A 25,903-nucleotide genomic window follows, 5' to 3' on the forward strand; every position below is an offset into this window, starting at 1 on the left:
AAATATTCAATCGCCTCTACAACTACAACAATTACAACTCCCAACAAATAAATTCCCGCTATTGCTGGTTTTATACCCACAGTTCTGCAATTTTAGATATTTTTTAGACGTTTTAGAAATTAATTTAAAAAAACGTTTTCAATAAGATATGATGGTGTAGTGTATAAATAGTTTTGAATGTTAAAGAAATGCTCAAGAGCTGTGGGTGTGATGACGTCACGAGTACACGAGTATACTTCTGTTCCAATACACAATACGTGCTGCGTGCTCGCGTTCTCGCATTCTCGTCAAGTCTGATCTTCCTGTGTTCTTGCCAAGACCGGGCTTGACGAGAACGGACAAGGTTAGTATTCATTTTAACACTTAGTGCTCCCCCTAATGGCCTGGAGCACTTCCGTTGTGGATAATTTATGCAGCGCGTTTTTTATTTGGTTGTGTTGTGTGATTATGCAGCGCGTTTGCTGAATGCCGCACAGGTGTTGTCAAATTGATGAAGTTGGTTTTCTTTTTGAATCGCGTTTATGTATATGCAGTGCGTTTTCTGAATGCCACACAGGTGTTGTCAAATTGATGAAGTTGGTTTTCTTTTTGAATCGCGCTTATGTATATGCAGCGCGTTTGCTGAATGCCACACAGGTGTTGTCAAATTGATGAAGTTGGTTTCTTAATTTGCTCGTCTTTTGCCTATTTGCACGTATTTTTTGAAGTTGCAGGGCGTTTGTACCTGTCGGCCACCGTACTTAGTCCCTCCCTCCCCATAAAATGCCAAAGCTAGTGTTATGGAAATATAATCATATATATATAATCATGTAGTTTAAAGTAATACAGATGTTAACTTTAACCCAGTAACCTAAATAGATGAAATTGATGTTCGTGAAACAAAGGGTGCATTCAAACTTTAGACCGAGGCCATATGACAGTCTTGTGAGCAGATAACACTGTTAAAAATGCTTGCATAAGGTCTTACATTGTTTTAGTCAACTCTCAGGAACCAAGCTAGATTACCTTTAACGGTCAAAGGTTAGGAAACAGATGTTCTCAGCAGAAACTTAGAAAAAAGAAGGTTGGTCCAGCCCCCGCTTGGACTATGTAGATTTAAAAAGGAAGGAACAATGTGTAAGTTTTGAGACATTCTTCAGACACAGGCAGAGAACTTAAGGTATCCAATGCTGTGATAATTCTTGTGTCTCCCACTTTGGAATTCCAAATTGTAATAAATATATGTTTAACTGTTGTTTTTGTCTCTGAATTCACCGCCTCTTCTATCTGTGCCAAATCCTCGACCGGGTAAAAGGAGACGGGCCGTTAGGTGAACGGGCCCCACATGTGTCTCGTTAACTGGCGCCGTGACCCCGGATTTGGCTGTGAGTAAAGAGTCTCTTTGAATATTGGACACGAAGGAGGACCTTGCCATAGCATCATTGGTCGACCAGAAACAGGTAAGGAGATTTTTTTATCCATTGGCAAACCGTTAGATGTGTAGGTTAAATTTAAGTGGTGCTTTGGTTAAGGATACTCTCTTCTCAAAATATCAGAGGCTGAACAGTACAAATAGGTTTAAATAGAATTTATGTTAAAACCGAGAAATGACTGAATGGGATTTATGTGTATGTCCACGTCGGAAAACCGTAAAATAAGAGAAATAATAAACATATAGTTAAAACTTAAATGTTGAAGCTGTAAAAGAAAAGACAATAAAAAATATAAAAATACAAAGATAAAACAAAGTCTCGGAAGTTGGTCGCTGCCCCCCATGACTGACGAGTCTGGTGAATTTTAAGACTGTGGTGGAACGTTACCTTGGACAAAGGAGACTCTCCACAGAAACGTAGCGATAGAAACTGCCGAGAATACATAACCATCTAAAAGTTGAGGCTAGGACAGCAAGACCTTTAAAGTGAGCTGTAAAAGAAGAAGATAAAGAATTAAAAGGGGCCCCAGGAGAACAACTTGAGTTGTTTTCTAGCGCAGAACTAGGTTCTGAGCACAGCGGTTAGACACGGCGAATTATTAAATACAATGTTCCGCTGAGATGGAAAGGATGCTGAGAATCCTTCTGTGCGCGCTGCTGTCTTTGATTTATGTGTTTGTTTGTTTAACAATTTTATTTTGGTAAAAATGGGATCCATGGTGTGAATGATCAAGAGCTCTGGTGTGAGTCTGTCTCTGTGTGTGTGCGCGGCTTCGAAGTCTCTTGTGTGTGTGTGTGTGAACGGGTGGTTAAGCATGCGTATATGTGGCTGTGAATAGCTTTGCACGTGTTCTTTTTGCGGTGGAAAAGTACTGAGTCAGGAAGCTGTGTGTAGCCGGTAACAATAGCCAGGATCATGGCGGGAGCTTTTGACCAGGAGTTTCCGGACGACGCATGGGGATCTGCCCCTTGGAAGCCCTTGGATGAACAGAAAGAGGCGCTGATGGGTTTTGTTGAAACGCATGAAAAGTTAGATAAAAAGACCCAGTCGACGTGGAGACAGAAAGTGCTTGGAGCCGTCACGGCAGAGGAAAAACGGCTGGAACACAGCGAACCCTTGGGCAAGTATCTGGTGAAACAATATGCTAAAAGTAAGAAACACCTTAATGATTGTATTCAAAGACAAAAATCTGTTGGTTTGTTGCATTTTGGGAAGCGTGATCAGGAAAAGGCAGACAGAGAGGTTAAATCATGGGAAAAATGTTTGGTAATTTGGCAGGGAATTAAACATTTGTTTGAAACAAAAGAAGAAACAGGACAATCTCCACAGCCATATAATTTAAACACTACTTCTTCTGGATTGTATCCAGTTCTGGATATAAGAGGTGGAGAATTAGTGGTAGAAACGCTCCCGGTATATACTCCAAGGGGCGATATATGTTTAGACAATACTCAACACCCGCAAATGTCATTTAATGCACCACCCATATCCCTCACTTCTTTGAAGTCTTGTGAGCCTTTTCTCGCTCGAGCTGCTCACGAGAACTCGTCTCAGTCTGTTAACAGGCCTTCCTCCCCGCCTATTGCTCATCCCATTTTTCAGATGACAAAAGCAGGCCCTGAGGAGCATGCGTTGCACGCCCAGGAACCTGGAGTAAGACCGCCCTCTAGGGGCTGTTCTTCTGTATCTTCAGAAGACACGCAACCAGCAACAGGTTTAAATCATGTTGATCTTAATAAAACAGGAACTAGATCACCAGCAGCATCGACTAATGTCAAGTTTAATAACCCACGTTCATTAGAACCTGAGGTTAATGTAAAAATGTCACTTAAAGGGATTTGGCAGGAGGACGACTCCACTGATTTGTTAAATGTGCCACTGTTGGATTTCTCCTTAGAGGGAGAAACGCATGCTGAAGAAGGCATGGTTGATAATAATGGGTTATATCATTCTACTGAAGAAGCAGAATTTGCCAGGAGTCAGAGGCCACCACGCACTTGTGGTGTGAGAAGAAATTTAAAGGATAGCTTTCACAGCATGGATTCAATGACAACTCGTTCTCAAGGTCCCACTAGAGTGCAGATGCCTATATTACAAAATAATATGGGCACAGAAAACTATGTCCCTTATTCACTTGGTGATGTACAAGCCCTGGTGGACAAATTGCCTAGTATTGCAGCTGGTGGCAGATTGTGGCTTGCCGAACTTGATAATCTAACTAAAGGAATTAAACTGGCGTTGGGTGATTTTAGAGCTGTTCTAGGCCGTTGTGTTCCTGCTTCAACTGCAGATGACATTGAATATGAAGCTCAAACATCCAACATTAGGGATGAAACTTTATTCTCTTGAGTTATCACTCGTTTGGGGAACGCAATAAGAGAACATTTCCCATTATCAACCCCTGCAGCGGTTCCCAAGTTTGACTGGGATCCCTTACAGCATCCAAAGGATTATATTACTCAAGCTGAGGAGAGTTGGATCAAACATACAGGTGTAAATCCAAAAGGGGATAGATCTAACTTGGGTGAATTATTCAGGGAAGCAGTCCTGAAAGGTGTGCCTCCTTTGGTGTCACAGCTGATGAAACAGAATCCTGAGATGCCTGGTTGTGAGTATGCCCGCTGGGAAAAACATCTTGTACACCATTTGCACGTTGCTCAGGATGTAGAGAAGAAGAAAAAACAGAAAGAGGATATTCATGATCAATTAATCAGATTGCAATTATTAGACGCAAGACGGCAGGTGAATAAACGTAAACAAGAAAAAACTGAACATGTTATGGTCTCAGCAGTTGCATCCCCTGGGGCTCCATCCCCGATGGTGACACCTCAGTTAAATCCAATGCAAGGGGGAGGGATCCCCCCTCCTGTTTTCTATCCTCCATGTAACTACAGATCTGCGGGTTCTGCACGTGGATTCAGATGGCGATTTGGTGGACAGCGTGGACGGTCAGGTTGGAGCCGTGGTCTGAGAGGACGAGGTGGATATAGCAGACCTTTGAGAACACCTGTCGACATTTGCTTTAACTGTGGACAAGTTGGACACTGGGCAAGGGATTGTCAATCCCCACCAGGAGGTGAGATTGTGCCACCAAACCCTAATATGGCCCCGCCTCCGCAAGGTCAGTACCCCCAGCACGGGGAAAACTTTTATGGACAATTTTGACACATCCCTGAGAATAACTCCAACAGCATGAGTACCGCAGACCCCATGCTGCCAGCGAAGGTTGGAGAAGATCACATGAACTTTTTGGTTGACACTGGAGCTACATATTCCACTATAATAGATCAGCCATCTGCCTCTGTGCTGTCGACTAAGACTGTGTCACTAATGGGTTTCTCAGGGAAGGAACAGCGTCTGCCATTGACTTTACCACTTCCGGTGAAAGTTGGAAACCAGAAACTGCATCATTCATTTGTATGGTCTTTATCTACACCTGTCAATTTGATGGGAAGAAACTTGTTGGTTAAACTGGGAGCCGCAGTGCTTTGTGGACCTCAAGGTTTGACTGTTACCTTTCCAGACGGTTCTTCCCTAGCATGCGGTCACACTTTCCAGGATGGACAATATCTGGTTCGGCCTGTGGGGGAAGAGTTTGCTGACATCTACTGGGGACTCTTAACAGAACCTGCTGAAGCTGGTGTTCTCTCTGTGTTCCAGCTTTGGAAGCCTTGGATTCAAAGCTTAAGTTCCTACCTGACTCCAACTGATCCGCCACACGTCACTCTGTTCTACGACAGAAATCACACAGTTTGGTATGAGGAATCATTTGCTGCAGATGTTACCCTGCAACCTCGGAGGGCTGAGGGTAATGTGTATGATGATCTTCCCTCAACGTGTGGTGCTGCGGTATAGAAAAGATGAGACACACACGTTGAGCTTCCGTCAGCATAACAGGAAGATTTTTTCTTCTTGTGTGCTCAGTCCTTTCTATACCACGAACGCGACAGCATCCCTAGCGGCCGCGCGTGGAATTGCACGGACGAAATGAAACAAAACTAAGAATCTAACTTATTACAAAAATGAAAAATAATGTTGGGATGTCCATTTTTCTACTTGTTTTTTTTATTCACTAATAGCTTATTATTCACCCCTCTACACTCTCCCTCACTTAAAAAAAATGTCTCCTGACATTAACTATTTCTTGTGTGAGGCTCACTGTATGGGAGTGTACTGTTGATACACATGTGGATGTGGATATGGAATATAGGGAAATGGCAGTAGACCAGGTATCATTGTGAAGGGTTGGTTGAACAGCAATGGACTAACACCTGCACTCCAACAGCTATATGATGGCTGGCCCAGTGTCTCATATGTTAGTCTTTCTGTTGGTCTCACTCTTCTCTCTGATCTCCGTATCTCATTTTCCACTCTGGTCTCATCCATCTCCAACTGATCCTGATCTCTTTCACACATTTCAGATCTTTCTCCAGTTTCAGAAGCATTTCTTTCAGTGACAGTTGCTTCTCTTCTGGAGGGACAGAATTCTTCAGCCGTTGCACGCAGATTATTTTGATTTTCTGGGTTCTGTCTTGTCACATGTCCTTGTTCAAGATTTTGAGTTTGGTTTGACTGTAGTTGTTGTGGGTTTACAAATCCATAACACGGGATTCTGTTCCGGAGGTTATAATGGTAAGTAAACTCTTCTTCTTCAACATCAGAGTCATTCATTGCAGGTTCATTCTCACATCTTTCCGTTTGTCGCTTACTTCTCTGTTTTGTCTGTTCTCTCACAGGAAGTTCATCCTCCAGAGGTAGGTCGTTGACAGGCAGTAGCAGGTTTCTGTGAAGCACACGCATGGTTTTGTTACCTCTCTCTGGCTGCACTTTGTAGACAGGTCCATCCCCCACTCTTTCGATCACACGGTACACCGCCTGCTCCCAGTATGAGCGGAGTTTACCTGGACCTCCTCTTTCTGAAAGGTTTTTGACCAGGACTCTATCACCTGCCTGGAGGGCGACACCTCTGGCACGTCTGTCATATTGCTTTTTGCCTTTAGCTGAAGATTTTTGACTGTTCTGGGCAGCTATTTGGTAAGCCACACGCATCCTTTCAGCCCACTTTTTCACAAAGGTTTGATGGTTGCAGTCTTCAGTCTCTCTCCTGGTGCCAAAGAGCAAATCGACTGGTAGACGTGGAGCTCTGCCATACAATAGGAAGAAAGGCGAGTATCCTGTCGCTTCATGCCTTGTGCAATTATAAGCATGCACGATTTGTGGAAGATGATCTTTCCATTCACTCTTTTTCTCCTCTTGTAAGGTGCGCAACATCTGGAGAAGCGTCCGGTTCAGTCGTTCCACTGGATTGCACTGAGGATGATAGGGAGTTGTGCGTGAGTGAGAGATTCCAGAGAGTTGTTGTAATCTTTGGAATAAGCTATTCTCAAACTCACGTCCCTGATCATGATGTAGTTTCTCTGGGTACCCAAAACGAGGAATGAAATCTTGAAATATCTTTTCAGCTGCTGTCTTTCCAGATTTGTTTCTCGTTGGGTACGCTTGTGCAAATCGAGTGAAATGGTCAGAGACAACCAGGATATACTCATATCCTCCTTTGCTTGGCTCTAAATGCAAATAATCAATAGAGACCAACTCAAATGGCGCACTAGTTGTGATGGATCCCATTGGAGCTCTCTGTGGGACATTGGGATGTTTTTGTTTAATACATTGACATCTCTTGGTCACATAATCCTCAATGTCTTGTTGCATGTTCGGCCAGTAAAAGCGTTCTCGAGCAAGATGAATCACCTTGTCAGGACCGACATGGCCCATATCGTCATGCAAGCTCTTTAACACTAATGGTTTGAGTTTTTCGGGGAGAACTAGCTGTCTGTTTAGTTCTGTTTTCTGGAAAAGTAGTCCGTTTTCCACGACTAACTTGTTCTACTCGTACAACAGTCTCCTTGTTTCTTTACACATGTTTCTTTTATCCTTTTCATTTGGACTCCAATCTCTTTGTTTCAATGATACAATCTCTTTAATAGCTGTATCTTCTTGTTGTGCTGCTCTGATGTTTTCAGGCATAATGGTCATGACACTCTCAGGTAGGTCAGTCTCATCATTTTCATCCGTGAGTTGTAATGCAGCAACCCAGGGAACATCATTGTTTTGTGTTGCTTTGTTGCCTTGCCACACTGCAGACACAACTTCAGGAGACACTGTCTCAGTATGATCCTTCATGTACTGTTCAAGGCCTACTGGGTATCTGGACAACATATCTGCATCCGCATTTCTCTTCCCCGGTCTATACTTGATGTCAAAGTGGAAGTCGGCTAATTCCCCAACCCACCTATGACCTACAGCATTTAACCTGGCAGAAGTCAAAACATAGGTCAGGGGATTGTTGTCTGTATAGACCGTGAATGTTGGTGCATAATACAGATAGTCTCGAAACTTATCACAAATGGCCCACTTGAGTGCTAGGAACTCAAGTTTACCAGAATGGAGGTGATAGTTTCGTTCAGCAGGTGTTAAGGTCCTAGATCCATAGCCAATAACGCGCAGCTTGTTGTTTTGGGACTGATACAAGACTGCTCCGAGTCCTTCATTTGATGCATCTGTATGCAAAACAAATGGACAATCAAAGTCAGGGTAGGCTAAGATGGGCGGATTAATCAGCATCTCCACAAGTTTGGACAGCACAGTTTGATGTTCAGTCGTCCATGTCACAGGTGTGCGAGAGGGAAGCTGACCTGTTTTTTCTTTAACTTTACAACCTCGACCCTTAGAAGTCTGGAGCTTGGTGGTCTTACTTGTGTCGGCTGATATTTGAAGGAGTTCAAACAGAGGTCTCGCCAGTCGTGAGAAATCTTGGATGAAAGATCGATAATAACTAAGGAAGCCTAGCAATGTCCGAAGTTCTCCAACTGTGTGAGGCTTCTTCTCCTTCAGAGCTATTACAGCTTCCAAATCTTTTGGGTCAATCTGGACGCCTTCTCCTGAGACCATTCGTCCAAGATAACGAATTTGTCTCTTGAAAAGCTCACATTTGGCGGGTCGAAGTTTGATGCCATGTTGTCGCATTCTGCAGAAAACTTGTCTCAGATGGTCCACATGTTCCTCAAATGTTTTTGAGTAACAGAGGACATCATCTAAATAAGGTACGCAGCACTCATCCCTGATGCCTTCTAATACACCTTCCATACATCTCTGGAATGCAGCTGGAGCATTTGTCAGTCCGAATGGAATCCTTATCCATTCGTAGAGACCCCAAGGTGTGCTAAATGCTGTCAGATGCCTTGACTCCTCACTCACAAACCCTTGGTGATATGCACTTCCTTGGTCCAAAATGGAGAACCATGAATTTCCTCCAAGACTGTCCAATAGATCTTGGATGCGTGGTAGTGGATGGCGATCAGGAAGGGTTTTACGGTTGAGCTCACGGAAGTCAACACAAAGACGCAGACTGTGGTCTTTCTTTCGCACACAGACAACAGGGGAGGAGTAGGCTGAAACTGACTTTCTGACCCACCCTCTATCCAAAAGGTTGGAAATGTAATCTTTGACCTCTTTATACAATGGTCGAGGAATGGAGTTATAATTTTTTTGGACAGGGGTGTTATCAGTCGTTGTAATCTGGAGTTGTAAACCAGGAATGCATCCAATGTCGCCTTCTTCAGATGCAAACACATCTGATTCTTCATACAACATTTGGCGTACTATGTCCTGTTCGTGCTCAGAGAGATGATTCAGGTTGACATTTGGATGCCATTTCTCTTGTGAATGAGCAGGTATATGGTTTCTCTTTTGAGTGGAGTCCCCATCATTTAATGAGTTCACATGGGTGGTGCACAAGAGTGGATCATCTTGTCCACTGACATGTTTATGAGATGATGGACAGATGTTTACAGGTTTCGTTCCATCAATTTCCTCAATGACTCCTAAAGCTACCCTTGGAGGTAAGAAAATGTCATGGTTGGTTGAATTCTGAACTGGAATTCTCACCATTTTTGAAGCGCCAACAGGTACGTCAACCAGAGCAGGGAATAATTCCAATCCGTCCGGCACGACGCTCTGTATGTCTGGTTCAAACAACATTACTCCTCCTCCTGGAAAAGTTCTGATACGACATTTCACTTCACAGATTTGGCCACTTTGAACATTAAGACCCTTCTTTCCAACTCTCACTGTTGAACTCTTTGATTCTTTCTGAGATGGCATAGTGCAAACTACAGAGACTAGAGTTTCAATACTATTTTTTTGGATTCTCAAAGCCTCTGACAGTAAGTCCACCAAGTTGATGTTGTTTGTCTGGTCAGTGTTTCCCATTATGATTTCTTGTATCACATTAAAGCCTAGCAAAGGGCTGCTTATACTCTCTTGACTTACAAGCAATGGAACGTAAAGAGCAACTGAACCATATTTGAGGCTTTTGATCTCGAGCAGGACTTCTATCCACCCATCAAATGGCACCTCTGTTCCATTAGCTGCTGTGACTTTGAGAGGGTGTTCTGGTAGTAGACTCTCAAGTGGTTGGATTGTTACATTTGGTAGAGCTTCCTGCACCCATGACTTCTCCTCTATACTCACTTGTGCCCCACTGTCCAATAGCATCTGCAACTTGACCCCATTTAGTTGGCATGTCACAGTGCATCTACCACCAATCAGCTGTGCAACATGTTTCTGCCTATTGGAGTTGTTTTGTTTGATGGGCCTGTTGGAGGATGGTGTGCCCTCTTGAAGATGCAGCTTTTGAGTGGGATGGGACTCTGCATTCTCTCTGATCACTGGTGGTCCCGCCCCAGCGACCTCGTCCAGTTTCCCGACGGATTGTTCTTCATCAGACAGCCAACTGCTCTGTGTCCCTCTTTCCCACACTTGAAACAGTGGCTACAGCTATCCTTTCCTTGGGAGACACATTGCTGACATCTTCGTTTAGCTTCCGACTTTGCTGGCTGTTTTTGGTGTGGAAAATGTGGGTGAATGTTTTCAGTCCCTGAACTAACCATAGGTGTCAAAGCTTTCTCTAAACTCTTGGTCAGTGATGAAACTTGTGCTGTTAGCTCTTGTATGGCAGTACGATTAGCCTGGACTTCTGCCTGCATCTGAACTGCATTCTGACTTTTCTTATCCATCTGCACTGTACTGACGCTGACTGCTTTTGGTTTGAGAGCCTGACCTAGTCTATTCTGCCTTTCTGTGTCTTCACCTACTGACTTTGTTATCACTTCTAGGATAAAGTCATCGGTGACCTTTTCATCTGAAAGGTGGGGTTTAAGGTCTCGTCGGACATATGAATATTTTTCATGTATCCCCTGGTAGAGTGAATGTAGGAACACTCCCTGAACTAATTTCTTGTCATACTGGAAACCTGTGCTTACTTTAGAAGCAAAGAGCACACGCTGTTTTACCCCATCAGTCTATACATAAACTGTTGTGGACCTTCTTTATCATGTTGTCTTGCGTTGCTCAGTTCCTGAAATAATTCAGTACTGCTCTTATCTTTAAGATGCGCTCTGAGAAAACACTTCAGCTCAGTTACAGTCAGACTATCTTTTGTAATTAGCATGTCTTTAAATGTACCCGGTTTAATTATTCTGAGAACTGTTCTAATAATCTCAGCCTCAGTGTAACCTTCACTCAATCCTTCATCAATTTGCTTACACAAACAGTTAAAGCTCACATCTGAATCAGAATCTGAGATCTGACCAGCATGAATACGAAATTATCTTCGTGGGAGTAATGCAGCAACATCTGTCAATTTTACTAACCCGGTTACCTGATCAGCAACAACTGGTGGTGACACTGTCTTACTCGACACGGATGCTGCTACAGTCTGCTCAGTCTCATACACAGATGCAGCTTCCTCTTCATCCACTGACTGATGCAGATTCTTTGCTTCTTCGGCTGACTGCAGTTCATCAATGAGGTCCCAAAACACCAGCAGGCGCGACATCCCTTGGTCCTCCAGATTTCTCAATTGTTTACTTCTCAAAAAGTCAACAATGAAGTCAAAGAGTTCCACCTCGGACGACTCCTCCCCTGGGGCGTCTTCTCCCACCTCATCTTGGCATAATACTGCTAGCTTGTGAAGCAGATCTCTTCTGGCGTCATCAATCAGTTGGTGAAGTAGCTGCTGGATCTCCCACTGAAGCTTATGTAGCGCCGTCATCTCTGGATACCTGAAGTCTTGCCCTTGGGTAATCAGCTTGTGGAACATGAAGTCAGGATCCCACGTTTTTTTGTTGGATAGCACCAAGCCAGCAGGAGGCGCTATCGCGGACGAGCCCCCAAATTTGTTACCCCGCAACCTCGGAGGGCTGAGGGTAATGTGTATGATGATCTTCCCTCAACGTGTGGTGCTGCGGTATAGAAAAGATGAGACACACACGTTGAGCTTCCGTCAGCATAACAGGAAGATTTTTTCTTCTTGTGTGCTCAGTCCTTTCTATACCACGAACGCGACAGCATCCCTAGCGGCCGCGCGTGGAATTGCACGGACGAAATGAAACAAAACTATCTAACTTATTACAAAAATGAAAAATAATGTTGGGGTGTCCATTTTTCTACTTGTTTTTTTTTATTCACTAATAGCTTATTATTCACCCCTCTACACAGAACTTGAAGATAACGCATGGACAGTCACATCTAAGAACATATATGTGACCCCTGAGGGGGTGGCAGCCGCGGTGATGTTAACAACAGCAATGATATATGATGTCAGATGAAGCATTTCCTCATATTTCTCTTTCTCTCCATTCTGAATGACAGGCCAGTGAATTAGGAGGGATGGTTAAGCGTTCCCTCCAGACTACTGATTGGGCACCGACCAGCATCCCAGGTTTGCTGTTTTCAAATTCCACTAACACATATCAGATTGTTTGTGATGTAACTGACAAAGTTCTTTTGAAACATGAGCTTTTGACTCGACACCATGGCAGGGAACTTACCGATCATCATAAAGCAGCAGAGATTCAATTCAATTTTATTTATATAGCGCCAAATCATGAAACATGTCATCTCAAGGCACTTTACAAAATTAAGTTCAATCATATTATACAGATTGGGTCAGATTATACAGATTGGTCAAAAATGTCCTATATAAGGAAACCAGTTGATTGCATCAAAGTCCCGACAAGCAGCATTTACTCCTGGGGAACCGTAGAGCCACAGGGAGAGTCGTCTGCATTGTCCATGGCTTTGCTGCAATCCCTCATACTGAGCAAGCATGAAGCGACAGTGGGAAGAAAAACTCCCCATTAACGGGAAGGAAAACCTCCGGCAGAACCGGGCTCAGTATAAACAGTCATCTGCCTCGACCGACTGGGGTTACAGAAGACAGAGCAGAGACACAACAAGAGAGACAAAAAAAAACAGAAGCACACATTGATCTAGTAATCTGTTCTACATTAGATGGTAGTCGCGGGTAAGCCGTCTTCTATGGATGATGTCACAGTTAACAGAACGCCAGACCAGGTGTACCTACTATGAAGAAAAAGAGAGAGAGCAAAAAGTTAAAAGCTGAAATGACGACAGTCATTTCAATGTAATACAATGTAATACAAAACTGGAGAACAGTAGACTGAAGAACAGTACAAATCAGTAGAGTGAGAAAATTAGACCCTGATGTCCTCCAGCAGCCTAGGCCTATCACAGCACAACTATAGAGATAGCTCAGGGTAACATGAGCCACTCTAACTATAAGCTTTGTCAAAAAGGAAAGTTTTAAGATTAGTCTTAAAAATAGATAGGGTGTCTGCCTCACGGACCAAAACTGGGAGTTGGTTCCACAGGAGAGGAGCCTGATAGCTAAAGGATCTGCCTCCCATTCTACTTTTAGAGACTCTAGGAACCACCAGCAGACCTGCAGTCTGAGAGCGAAGTGCTCTGTTAGGAACATACGGGGTAATCAGAGCTCTGATATATGATGGAGCTTGATTATTAAGGGCTTTATACGTTAGAAGGAGAATTTAAAATTCTATTCTTGATTTAACAGGAAGCCAATGAAGGGAAGCTAAAATTGGAGAAATATGATCCCTCTTGTTGATTTTCATCAGAACTCTTGCCGCAGCATTTTGGATCAGCTGAAGACTTCGAACTGCATTTTGTGGACTTCCTGATAGTAAAGAATTACAATAGTCCAGCCTTGAAGTAACAAATGCATGGACTAGTTTTTCAGCATCACCAGATGTTGGATGCTCTCCCATCACAACTCTGGGCAACCAGTCCCACGGATGTGGGATTAGTTTCATGTGCTCCAGTTTCATTTCAGGTTGCAACTGACTCTCTTATTTGGGTGAATCAGTATCCACATAAACCCCAAGCAGAGGAAGGCATTGCTGACACCATCGCGGGCCTTTTGACAGCTGGAGTTTTAGAACCCTCTGTATCAGCCTGGAACACACCCATTTTGCCAGTGGAAAAGAAACACACTGGTAAATATTGCATGGCACATGATCTTAGAGCTGTAAATTCTGTTTTGAAGACACCTACAATTCCTGTACCCAACATCATATTCACACATGAAGGTGTAAACATGGCAGATGGCATGACGGATGGCGAACCCCATCAATGTGAAGAATTGGTTTCCAGGATGGAGAAGGTGAGACCAGATCTAGAGGCCAGTCCTATTGAAGGCCCACAGGTGAGACAGTTGTTCACAGATGGCTATTGTTTCAGGCATGAAAGTGAAGGACTCAGAGCAGCCTATTCTGTTGTAGAGCGAATAGGCTCAGGATTTGTAACAAGGAAGGCAGAAAGGCTACAAGGATCTCAGTCAGCGCAGAGAGCAGAGCTAATAGCAGTGATTGAGGCATTAAAGTTGGCAGAACAACAGGAGGTAAATGTATATTCAGATTTAGCATATGCCACAGGTGCAGTTCATGTGGAGTTATGTCAGTGGTTGAGAGCAGGATTTTTGACAGCGGGGGGGAAACCTATAAAACGTGAGATGGAAATGAGAGAGCTGGCCGATGCTTTGAAATTACCGGCCAGAATTGCCGTGATAAAGTGCAAAGGACACGATACCAGTAATTCAGACGCTGCATTAGGGAATCAGGCTGCAGACAAGGCTGCCAAAGCAGCCACTGGATATGCGCCTCAGATGATGATGGTGACGGTGGAAGACGAGCTGAGAGAAGAGTTGAGCATGAGTAACATTAAACAGTTGCAGAGCAGAGCAGCTCCGGAGGAGAAGAATATGTGGAGGCTCAGAGGAGCCTCAGAGCAGGAAGGTTGCTGGAGAGGGCCAGATGGCAGACTGGTTTTTCCTCCAGGTTTGAAACAGGAGCTTTTTTCTGAGGCACATGGTGTTGGGCATGTCGGTGTCAGACAGATGATGGAAAACTTGAACCATTGGTGGCATCCATTTATGTCAGATATAGTCAAACATTTTGTAACAAGTTGTACACTGTGTGGGCAATTTAACTCAAAGAAGACTCTGAAACCTTTGCAGGGCAGATTTCCTTTGATCACAGTTCCTGGGAAGGAAGTGATTCTTGATTATACAGACATGGTGACCCCTGCTGGAGGCTTTAAGTATTTGTTGGTGTGTGTGGACGCTTTTACAGGATGGCCAGAGGCCTGGCCTGCTAGACGAGAGGACAGCAAAATGGTGATAAAATGCCTCATTAACCATTACATTCCCAGGCAAGGGTTCCCTGAAAAGATAAGGTCTGACAATGGAACCCACTTCAAGAACCAGGACCTGCAACGAGTGGAGTCCAGTTTAGGGCTCACACACAGGTTTGTAACAGTGTATCACCCGTAATCACAGGGCAAAGTGGAGAGGATGAACCTGAACTTGAAAAATAAGTTGGCTAAAATCTGTGCGCAGACGAAACTATCATGGGTTGATGCCTTGCCTCTTGCTCGGATGTCAATCAGGTCTTCGATTAATTCAACCACAGGATTTACTCCTTATGAGCTGGAGATGGGAAGAAGCTTTCCTGGGCCCCAACGTCGACCACCGGGAACTGCAGGCGACCTGCAGAGTCTGACAAGTAAGGAGTACTTTTCACAGTTGCAGGCTGTGCTGGAGGCGTACACCAAGATCCATGGACATCCCAAGGAAGGATAAAGAGGAACACCACCTCCGGACGTCGACTGGGTTTGGCTCAAGGTCATCAAAAGAAAGTGGTCAGAGCCGAGGTTCACGGGACCCTTCAAGGTGATCGAGATAACCTCACATGCGGTGAGGTTGGGAGGAAAAGGTAATACGTGGTTTCATTGGAGCCAGTGTGCACCAGCAGCAGAACCTCAGAGGTCGTTGACGGAGGTTCAGGAGGTTTAAAGGAGCGGCTCAGCTGATTGGGCTCAGTCAGCTGTGAATAGAACCAGACTCAGGGTCATAATAAAATCCTCTGGTTTTTGACACTACAGGCAGTCTACCTGTGTGTTGAAGATCCAGCCTGAAGATTCATCACGGTTGTATTGAGTGGCTGTGGGATGCCACCCTTCTTCTAAGAATGTCTGGAAGAAAGAAGTTGATGTCATTGTGGAAAAAAAAACAGATAAACGAAAACCTTGTAATGATTTATGGGATTTGATATGCTTTTATCTTTCTAGCTTTAAATATAACACATGTTTTGATTTACTTTTTACAATATTTTTTGATCTTATATTTCTATAATATTTTGACTTGTTTGGGCTGGTACACTGTTATTAGGTTACATTTGCCGGTGAAGGACCTGCATGGTAAGTTGGTAATGGGTTTAGGATTTGTTTGATCTTAAAAGAGGGTTGTTTTTGTTTCATCTTTGTCATAAAAAAAATTTTCTTACGGTGTGGGAGCAAGTGTACCATGGTCTACAGTTTCAATTTTTTAGATTATAGAATATTCCGGTTTAAACAAGTTAAACATGGAGCAGAAATTGGGTACTAGATTGATTCAGCGGCAGCTGACGTTGGGTTTATGGGTTTTGATTCTTATGTTGTGCATGCTTGTTTTCAGCATTGTTATTCAAGGAGCGGGTGCTGCTGATCCTATCAGGCGTCAGGAGCGGGCCATTCAGGTTGAAGATGGTTGTCTGACTCAATATCGTGGTGTTGAACTACATTACACTTTAGGAACAAGGGTTGTATTTGAATTTGATTTATGCTCAGTGGTAGATTGTGGGGGTGACCCACCAATCTGGCAGGAATCTGATGTTTATGCTTATGTATTGCCAAAGGGGGTTCCTGAGTCCCCCATACCTTGGTGCTACCGCTGGATTTATATGAGGTGGGAAACCAGAAATGAGGCTTTTCCGGTGCACCATGGGGGATTTGATAAATTACTACAACAAGCATTGTCCCTTACCAAAGGCCATCGTCAGGTAGTACAAGGTGTTAATCCCATTATCCTGACCATTTCAGGGTTGAACATTAATCCTTATTTTGGGGCATACACTGGGGTTTATTCTACATATAGTAGTGGCGTAACTAAGCCCAAACCATGTAGTATTAGTCCGTCAGGGTTTTATCTTGTCCTTGGAGCAGGTGCATGGGATAACGGTCCGGTTGGTTTGATTAAACTTTCTCTACATAATGCAACTACTTCTGATGTACAGATTCTTTCACCACAAGTGGGGAAAGCCTTGTCCTCTTCAGGAGGACTTCATGTAGATTATAATAAATTGACCCCTGGTAACATTCTTAGAGAGCTGTGTAGCATGTGCTGCAGCTAGGCCAATTTTAACAACAGAACCAGCACCTTTGTTTCCTTTTGAGGATCCTACAGGATATGATTGCATTTTAGAGTTGACAAAAGGCCGCTCGGTGAGGTGTGAGTTCTATCATGATCTTTTCCCTACTATAAACAATGACACTATTCCTGGGTCGTTTACTCCTGGTAATCACATTAAGCAGTATGTGTGCTTTAATTTCACAGGGGAAGGGACAGAGGATTTATCAATGTTAGGTGTGATTCCACCAGAGTGGTGTAAATTTTATTTTCATTTTCAAGGCATAGGTTCATGGGCGAGAGCTGGTTTGTATCATTATTGTGGCGGAAAACAGTTGTTTGTCTGGATCCCTTTTGGCTCTGTGGGTGTGTGTGCCATGGTAAGGTTGGTGGCACCACTGTTGTTAATGGGACTGGGTTTAAACCAGGAACACTTGTTACATAGAATTAAGCGTAGTTCTGATTTTGATTTGGCACATAATTCTCCTACATACATAGATTTGATCGGCGTGCCCAGGGGGGTTCTCGACAGATATAAGTTAGTAGATCAGGTTGCAGCAGGTTTTGAATCCATATTCCTTTGGATTACACCTAATAAGAATGTTGATAGAATTAATTATATACATTACAATGTGTTACGTTTGTCTAATCTGACTAGAGATGCTGTTGAGGGTCTGGCGGAACAATTAGCTCCTACCTCTCTTATGGCTGTTCAGAATAGGATGGCACTGGATATGCTTTTGGCGGAAAAAGGGGGTGTTTGTGCCATGTTTTGAGACATGTGTTGTACGTTCATTCCTAATAATACAGCACTGGATGGGTTGGTGACTAAAGCTTTAGAAGGTTTGAGGACTCTGAGTAAAACGATGCATGAACAATCAGGAATAGATAATCCTTTGGATAAATGGCTGACGCAAGCTCTGGGGAAATGGAAGAACTTAATTATTTCTATGATGCTTTCTCTGTCAGTGTTTTTGGCAATTTTGGTTACGTGCGGCTGCTGCTGTGTCCCCTGTTTGAGAACTCTCACTGTTCGATTTATTGTCACTACTATTGAAAAGGGCACAGTTTCCTCGTCTTCTCCCAATAATCAGATGTTACAGGTGGGGACAGAGCCTCCTCTAAAGGATGTAAGATTGGAGTTGGTTCAGTATCATGGGGTGATATGAGATTTTTCAGGTATTATCCTGTTTGATTTAGTGTTGTTCTATGCATATATACTGTTTTGCATGTGTTTGATTTTGTGATACTGCCCTATTAGTTACTGCAGTATGGTTTGGTAGTACCTTTCCATTTTTATGCTGATTATGAGTTACTCATTTAATTTTTTTTTATTTATTTATTTCACTGTGTTGATTTTGATTTGTTTGACTTGCTAAGGTTAATTTCTGCATGCTTTGTTTCAAATGTTTTGCCCCAGTATGTTTACCAGATTCACAGGGGTGTTTTTTCTGTGTCTCATGTTCTTAGTTTTATGCTTCTATATTCAGTACCTGCATTTTTTGTGGACTCTCTTTTTGAGAGTCCAAAGGGGGAATTGTTATGGAAATATAATCATATATATATATATATATAATCATGTAGTTTAAAGTAATACAGATGTTAACTTTAACCCAGTAACCTAAATAGATGAAATTGATGAAATATGTCTCGTTAATTGGTAGAAAATTGTGGCGAGCACGCCCTTCGGATCATAATGTTGCTAACAGCATTATGAAGTCATGAGTTACTTCTTTTATTAGACATGTTCCACTGAAAGGTGCAGCTTTTCTGCTGTGTAGCTATTTATTCTTTGCAAATCTCTGCATACGAGCTGTCATGATTTGTCTTTAGATGAACCAGTGTTGTAGTACTCGAGTCCGAGACTCGAACTCAAGTCCGAGTCATTAGCTAAATTTAGAGACTCGTGACTTGACTTGGACTTGAGCACTGATGACTCGAACTTGGACTCAGACTCCTACATTCAGATCATTCTGACTCGGAAATTGAGAAAAAGACTCGACTTTTTTTATATATCATTAGGCTAGAATTTTAATATGTCATTAGAATATTATTTGGTGTATGATTTTAATATCTAAATGTCGTACCGCGCACGTGACGTCACCATCTCATGAGCAACGCCCCTTGCCGCTAAGGAAGGGCAAACAGTGTGAGAGCGCACGTAGCAACCAGCCGTTACACATGCAACAGATACAACGATATGACCGACTTTACAGCTGTTAAACTTTCACAAAAGGATGTCCAGGCGCCCATTTTACTGGTAGAACTGTGGAACAACATATCAACGTTCAGCTCAAACGATGGATTGAGTGTCGAGGGCTTGGAAAGCCTGGAAAAACGGGCCGAGTTGATAGAAAGGTAAGTCATTGTTTTTCTCCTGCTCGTCGTTCATGGCGTCATAGGCCGTTTTTTTTCTGTTTGTAGTCACCGTCCAGGAATCGGTATAAATTTTCCGGCCCGCCGAACAATTTAGTCATGCTTCATGTCATACGTCACGTCACGGCATGTTCCTACAACGAACTTGGATCAATAAGTGACTCGACTCTGGCTTGACTCGGATGAGTAGTGGACTCGACTCTGATTTTTTTTTGATGACTTGGACTTGACTCGGACTTGAACACTGGTGACTCGAACCTGGACTCGGACTCGAGGCATAGTGACTTGACTACAACACTGAGATGAACCCAGACAGAGCATGCACACACAGAGCTGAACTTGAGAGTTTATTGTAACAGTGGATGAATTATGGCAGGTGGACCCAGAGATGCAGGACTCAACTGGAGCAAAGGTGTAGATGTGTGCAGGAGCTGGCAAGCAGGACCAGAGACACGGCAGAGAGGGTACTTGGAGACCAGAGTAAGCAGCAGGATCCACAGCTTGGCAGAGAGGGAACCAGAACCCAGTAGTAGGATCCACAGCACGGCAGAGAGAGAACCAGAGCACAGTAGTAGGATCCGCAGCACGCCATAGACGAATACTTGCTGGTCAGATTTACAACAGGATATATATATCTTGGCTGGATGAATACTGGCTGGTCAGAGTTACAACAGGATGTCTAGCTTGGCTAGATAAATACTGGGTGGTCAGAGTCACAACAGGATGATCAGCTGGGCTGAATGAATACTTGCGGATCTGAGTCTCAACAGGATAGTTGCACAGATGAGGCTGGATAATTCCACAGTTGCTGGGGATAGACACAGAAGGTTGGCAGATACAGTCCAGGAGGGTAAGTACGGATGCAGCTGGTAATATCAACGGCAGGCTGAGGTTACTGGAGCACAGGAGAGACAGGTTATACCAATTGTTGGTGAGGCTTGGGTCAGAGAGGTGTCTAATTGGTCCAACAAACAGGCAGAGGCAAACTTGTGATAGCGGCAGGACAGGAAGAATCCAGTAACAGGCAAAACTTAACTTGAGATGCAGAGGTGGCAGGGTTCCAACAGTAAGCAGGGAGAACTCAGGAAGACAGGCAAGGAGTAGTGGAGTACTGAAGACGAACTGGCAGAGAAGTGAGGGCAGAGGGAAGCTTAAGTAGGGAGGCTGGCAGGTGAAGTGAGTTCTGACTAATTAGTGACTGACAGGTTTTACTGACTGCAGCGGGAGTGAAGGGAAAGCTGAGTGAGAGGGGAAGGAGGAAACTGAAAACTAACAATAAATTAGGCCAGGGGTCCGTTCTTTGTACGTCGCTAACTCAGTTAGCTGAATTTGATTGTTGACGATTTGGCATGATCTTGGATCGTTTGGTTCTTCGAAACTCATCCTGGACTTGCTGTCATACCAACATGTGTGCAAACTTAAGCCTGCTCGCGATCTTATTTCATGTAAACAGGATTAGATCGTGGCTTTATAAGCGGAGGAGATAGGGAAGTCTGTCGTAGCCAGTGCACTTGGACCACCTAGTGGCAGAGGACGGGACAGAATTGTGGAACACCATTTTTTTAATCTTTAATAAAAGAAAAAACAGATAATGCCTGTCGTTTTATTTAAAAAAAAATCATAAAGAAAAGCCAGCAAGTCATCTTTTGCCTGCAATAAGAGATAGTTCTGTAAAGTCAGCAATACTACTGTCAAATGGTGTATGAGAACTTACTCTGAACGTCCTTTTGCAGCAACTCGATCTCTAGTGCCATTTTTCTCTTTTTCAAGTTGTGGAGTTCAATTTCTCCTCTTAATTTGTGTTTTTTCAGGTCAACATTTTTTGTTGAAGATGCCGTTTATATAGGGAACGGATGGTACTATGTGTCATTTTGTGTAAGAAAAAGAAAGGGTGAAACATGCCTCATGCAACAAAAGTAAAAAGAACCTGTTTTTTTCAGGCTTTTTCTTGGTGGCTGTTATAAACAGACAAACACATCATTTAACAGTGTCATTTAAATAGAGGAAATAGTGGCTTTTTAAAATATAGTATAATGATTAAAGGCTACCATTTTGTAGAATATTCTTGTACTTGACTTTTTTCCCCATGTTCTAGTGGGTCCGGTGGAGGCTCTGACATAAAAGAACAAAGTTAATATCAAACCATTAAAATGCAAAAATACATACTGTAGAAAGTGATAGAAACATCTACCATGGACAGCACTTACGCATTTAATTTGTCTGCTACTTTTTGCCAGCCCTCTCCCCTGGCTTTAGCAGACTTTGAGGTTTTCACCGTCGTTTTAATTAATGACTCAAATTCGGCATAACCTTCCATTAAAAGCTCTTGTTCTGCTTGAGAGAAAAACTTTGGGCATTCTTTGGCAATGCTGAACAGCCAATAGCAGCATTGCTGATCATTGTTTCTACTATCAATACATTTCCCCTTTTAAACAAACGCATGAAGGAGCAGTTACCTCAGATAACTCAATCCAGCGATACTAATCATTAACAACAGGTGTGTTCAAAGAACACTACTAGCCGGATCATGATTAGCCGAATGAAATCATCTTGGATGTGTCATTTGATCTCGGATGTTTTAAGCAACGTACGAAGAACAGACCCCAGAACATAACTAAACCCTGACATGAGCTGATTGGTGAGAAGGGAAAATGGGTGCTAAGTTGTGGAGCAAGTTAGAGAGAGGCGTAGCTTAATTAATATACATCTTGTTTTGGTCTACAGACAGTGCTCAAGATCTACCTAGTTGTGAAATATCGCTTATTGCTCCTTTAAGCTGTTCAGGGAGTGATGTGTTGGCCAGTGCAATCAACTTGGTAAAAAAAATATTGTGTCTATTTGTGTCTGTGTGTTTTGTGTAACTATGTGCATTCTGAGCTGGTGTCTGCCTCACCAAAGATTTCATTATGGTAACACATAATGACAATAAAGCTTATGTATTCTTTATTCTGTATACGGAGCTAAAACATTTGGTTTTATTAGGAGCAGCCAAACTGTTATGCAGCATGATATATATGAAAATGATCATAGAATGTATATATAGCAGGGCAGCTTGGTCTGGTATGTAATTTCTAACGAATTTGACGCAATCAATTTTACTTTGTATTCTTTTTGAAATGGTCTTGATATGTTTAAAAATTCTGTTATAGAATGGATTTCTTCATTCAGTAGAGGGATGTTGATTTTTTTAAATCGTCTTTCCTTATTGAGAAGCACATAGAGATTGTTTTTGAGTGATATACTGGTTTTGCATGAGCCACTGTTGGACATCAGACAAGCAAGTGGACAATACTTCTGCAGCTGACAGCGGACACCTGAGCAGTGCTGAGATAGATAATTTATCAAGAGATGGAACAACTCAGGGCCGAGTATATATTCTTGCGAGATGCCCATTTTTTGTGCTCAAAAGTGCTGATATGTCGTGATCTACTTTAACACACTGTGCTCTAGACTGGAGATACGATGAGAAATAGTTTAATCTGGTAATTGATATAAAAGCAAACCATGGTTAACTATATTGAATGTCTTTTTAAGGCTGATGATTACAGCTCCCACTACATTGCCCATGTCAAAGGACTTTTTTAGATTTTCAATTAAGCAACAGTTTGCTATTTGGGTTAATTAGCATGGTATGAACCCAAACTGCTGTGGGGGAAGGGCTGTCTAGATTCTAAATAATTATTTGCACTGCTACAACTTTCTCAATGACTTTAGATAAAACTGGTAAATTTGATGTAGGGCAATAATTACACACAGAGTCCTGACTTCCTATTTTGAATACTGGGATAATTACTTATTTTCCTTCCAGGAATTAGAACATGTACATGTCAACTGTATGATGTGATTTACGAAATTATTTCTAATTAGGGTTTATGAGTTGCTTGTTTATTGTGGAACTATGACCTAAGAAGGCCTAATGTGAAATCATAACAACAGATATGAGAAATCATTGATTATGAAGTAATAGTGGTTCCGCTGCATTCTTAATCTACACTAGAGGACCTTGTCAAGACCCTGCTAAGACCATCCACTCAGCTCAATTTTGCATGTGTGGTGCAGTCTTTTGAAATGTCCAACATTTCAAAAATGGATTCTGTTTGCTTTGCAGTGCTAAACCTGTTGCTGAAGAAATATGAGGACATTTTGCAAATCATTGGTATAAGGTTGGCAGCTTCCCTTTTTTTATTTTTTGTGTCCTTTGATTTTTTCCCCCGCAGAAACACTGTGAACAGTTCTGTCCTCGCTGACCTTATTTTGTGTTTGAGTTCTGAAAAAAGCCTTCTTCTCTCTTCACACACAACTCCAACAATGATACATTCATCCTGTTGCTTTGAAAAACAGCTTCTCATAATTATCCCGCCACACTAAAAGTCTGTTTCTTTCTTGCAGGAAATTGCAGTGTATTACTGAAAATCCATTGAAACCCTCAAACAAAAGAGGGAAAAAGCAACAGCGGCTGCATCTGAAATTCCTCCGTACACATGGGTACATCCATATACATAAATTGTCTGTTGCCTTCTTGTCTGTGATCTAAGCTAACAGTTAGTGTTTGTCTGTCTCCTGTGTGTGTTTGGTGGTGGCAGTAAATCCGACATCCAGTGGGAGAGCCTGTCTGCCTGCAGAGGGACAGATGAGTGTAATTATGCTATTTTTACCTCCTCCAGGAGCTGGCTGCCAGCTCGGGGAAATTAGCATCACACCTGCGTGTAATTGGCTAAATTAGCAGAGCTGAGACAGAGGTGGACGCTGAGGTGTGTGTGTGTGTGTGTGTGTGTGTGTGTGTGTGTGTGTGTGTGTGTGTGTGTGTGTGTGTGTGTGTGTGTGTGTGTGTGTGGGTGTGGGAGGCAGGTAAAGCTGAAAAACAGTTGTTGTTGTGTGTGTGGTGCAGGAGGCTGTCAGGGGAGCAACATGTCACACCTGCGATGGAAAATGTCACCCAGCAAATCCACACACAAGAACACTTTGTCACACAGTCACCCAACTGAAATCTGCATTCAGCAGCAAACTCGGCTAAAAGCATGCAAACAAACAGACAAACTAAAACAGACGAAGATATCAACACGGGGATGCTGAGCAGAGGACCATGGCCATTTGAAGGACTTAGTGTTTCAGCTACAGGGGGCCATGGTGTGTTTGTCCCCTCAGGTACAACTCATCCTCCTGGTGGGGGAGGAAAGTGATCAGATATTCTTTGGTATTTGCTTTTATCCTGTTTTTTACATAATCCTTTTCTGAATTATCCAATTGTACATTCAGCATTCATACTGAAGAGGTTGGAAAATTATAAGGTGGGAGTAGGAGTCCAAGAAGTGATCATCTGAGTAATCAATACTACATGGAAGGTTTAATACACCACAAGTACCAATGGAACGCAGGTATTTGTGCCTATTATAGGAAATAAGGAAACTGCCTCATTATGGGTTTTCTGTGTTCTTCAACATGGACATGTAATTGGTCTGTGGGCTGTAATATGAAGTCAAATCAGCTAACTTGCTCACCAGTGGTCTATTTGGCATTTCATTCATTTAATTTATTGTTCCACTTGTCCAGTGACTACTGGTGGAGTGCAGCAAACTTGCTATAACCTTTTACAATACATCTTTCCATGCATTTTGAAGGTTATTGTGAAGTGAAATACTGTATTCTTTTTTTACATTTACTTTTGAGGTGACAAATGGCTTAGAAGTAAATTACCCCACCTGGTGGACAGAAGAGAAGAACATATAATTCACTTTAGCCCCTTTTCACTTGCAAGCCCCAGAATTTAAAGCTCCAAGCTTTGGTCCCCCAGGGTAAACCAAAGCCTGCTAGGGGCCATTTATGTAATTCAGCTCAATGATGTATGGGGAAGCTATGAGGATAACTGTAGTACCACTCCAGTCCAGGAAAAAGGCAAGAAGACACCATAGGCCAAACAGATAAAGGCAGCTTGAGAAGCTCTATCTGTGCCACCCGCCTGTAGAACAAGTTAGAGAACACACAGCTGGTTTTGTTGATGGTGACACCACCATGTAGCTGGAAGTTGGTGAGTCACCTACTCAGTCACTGATTTGATCAGTGACTGAGTAGGTCAACAACCCAAGTTTGTTTAGCTTCTGCATTAGAGTACGGCCATATGACAAACATCTCTGCAATTCAAAATTGTTGGATGCTTTTATAAAAAATATACCTAAATTTGACATTACTTTAAAACTTTTCACAGACATCCCATAAGATCTGTTTCCTAGTCATTCAATTCCATGCAGACAAAAACACATGTCATAGAACTGGCATTGTTTATTGAAGAAACATGAGAAAGAGGTTGTTAATATTTAATATTTCAAGTTCCTGTCTGTCTGTCTGTCTGTCTGTCTATCATCAACAGACACACATATAGATCTAGGAACTCAGGGTTTCCAAGACAAGGCCTTCTCCTTGCCTAAATTGCTAATGGGTATGACAGACAGACAGACAGACAGATAGACAGATAGATAGATAGATAGATAGATAGATAGATAGATAGATAGATAGATAG

The sequence above is a fragment of the Fundulus heteroclitus genome, chromosome 19 (assembly GCF_011125445.2).
Source record: "Fundulus heteroclitus isolate FHET01 chromosome 19, MU-UCD_Fhet_4.1, whole genome shotgun sequence".
Lineage (NCBI taxonomy): Eukaryota > Metazoa > Chordata > Actinopteri > Cyprinodontiformes > Fundulidae > Fundulus > Fundulus heteroclitus.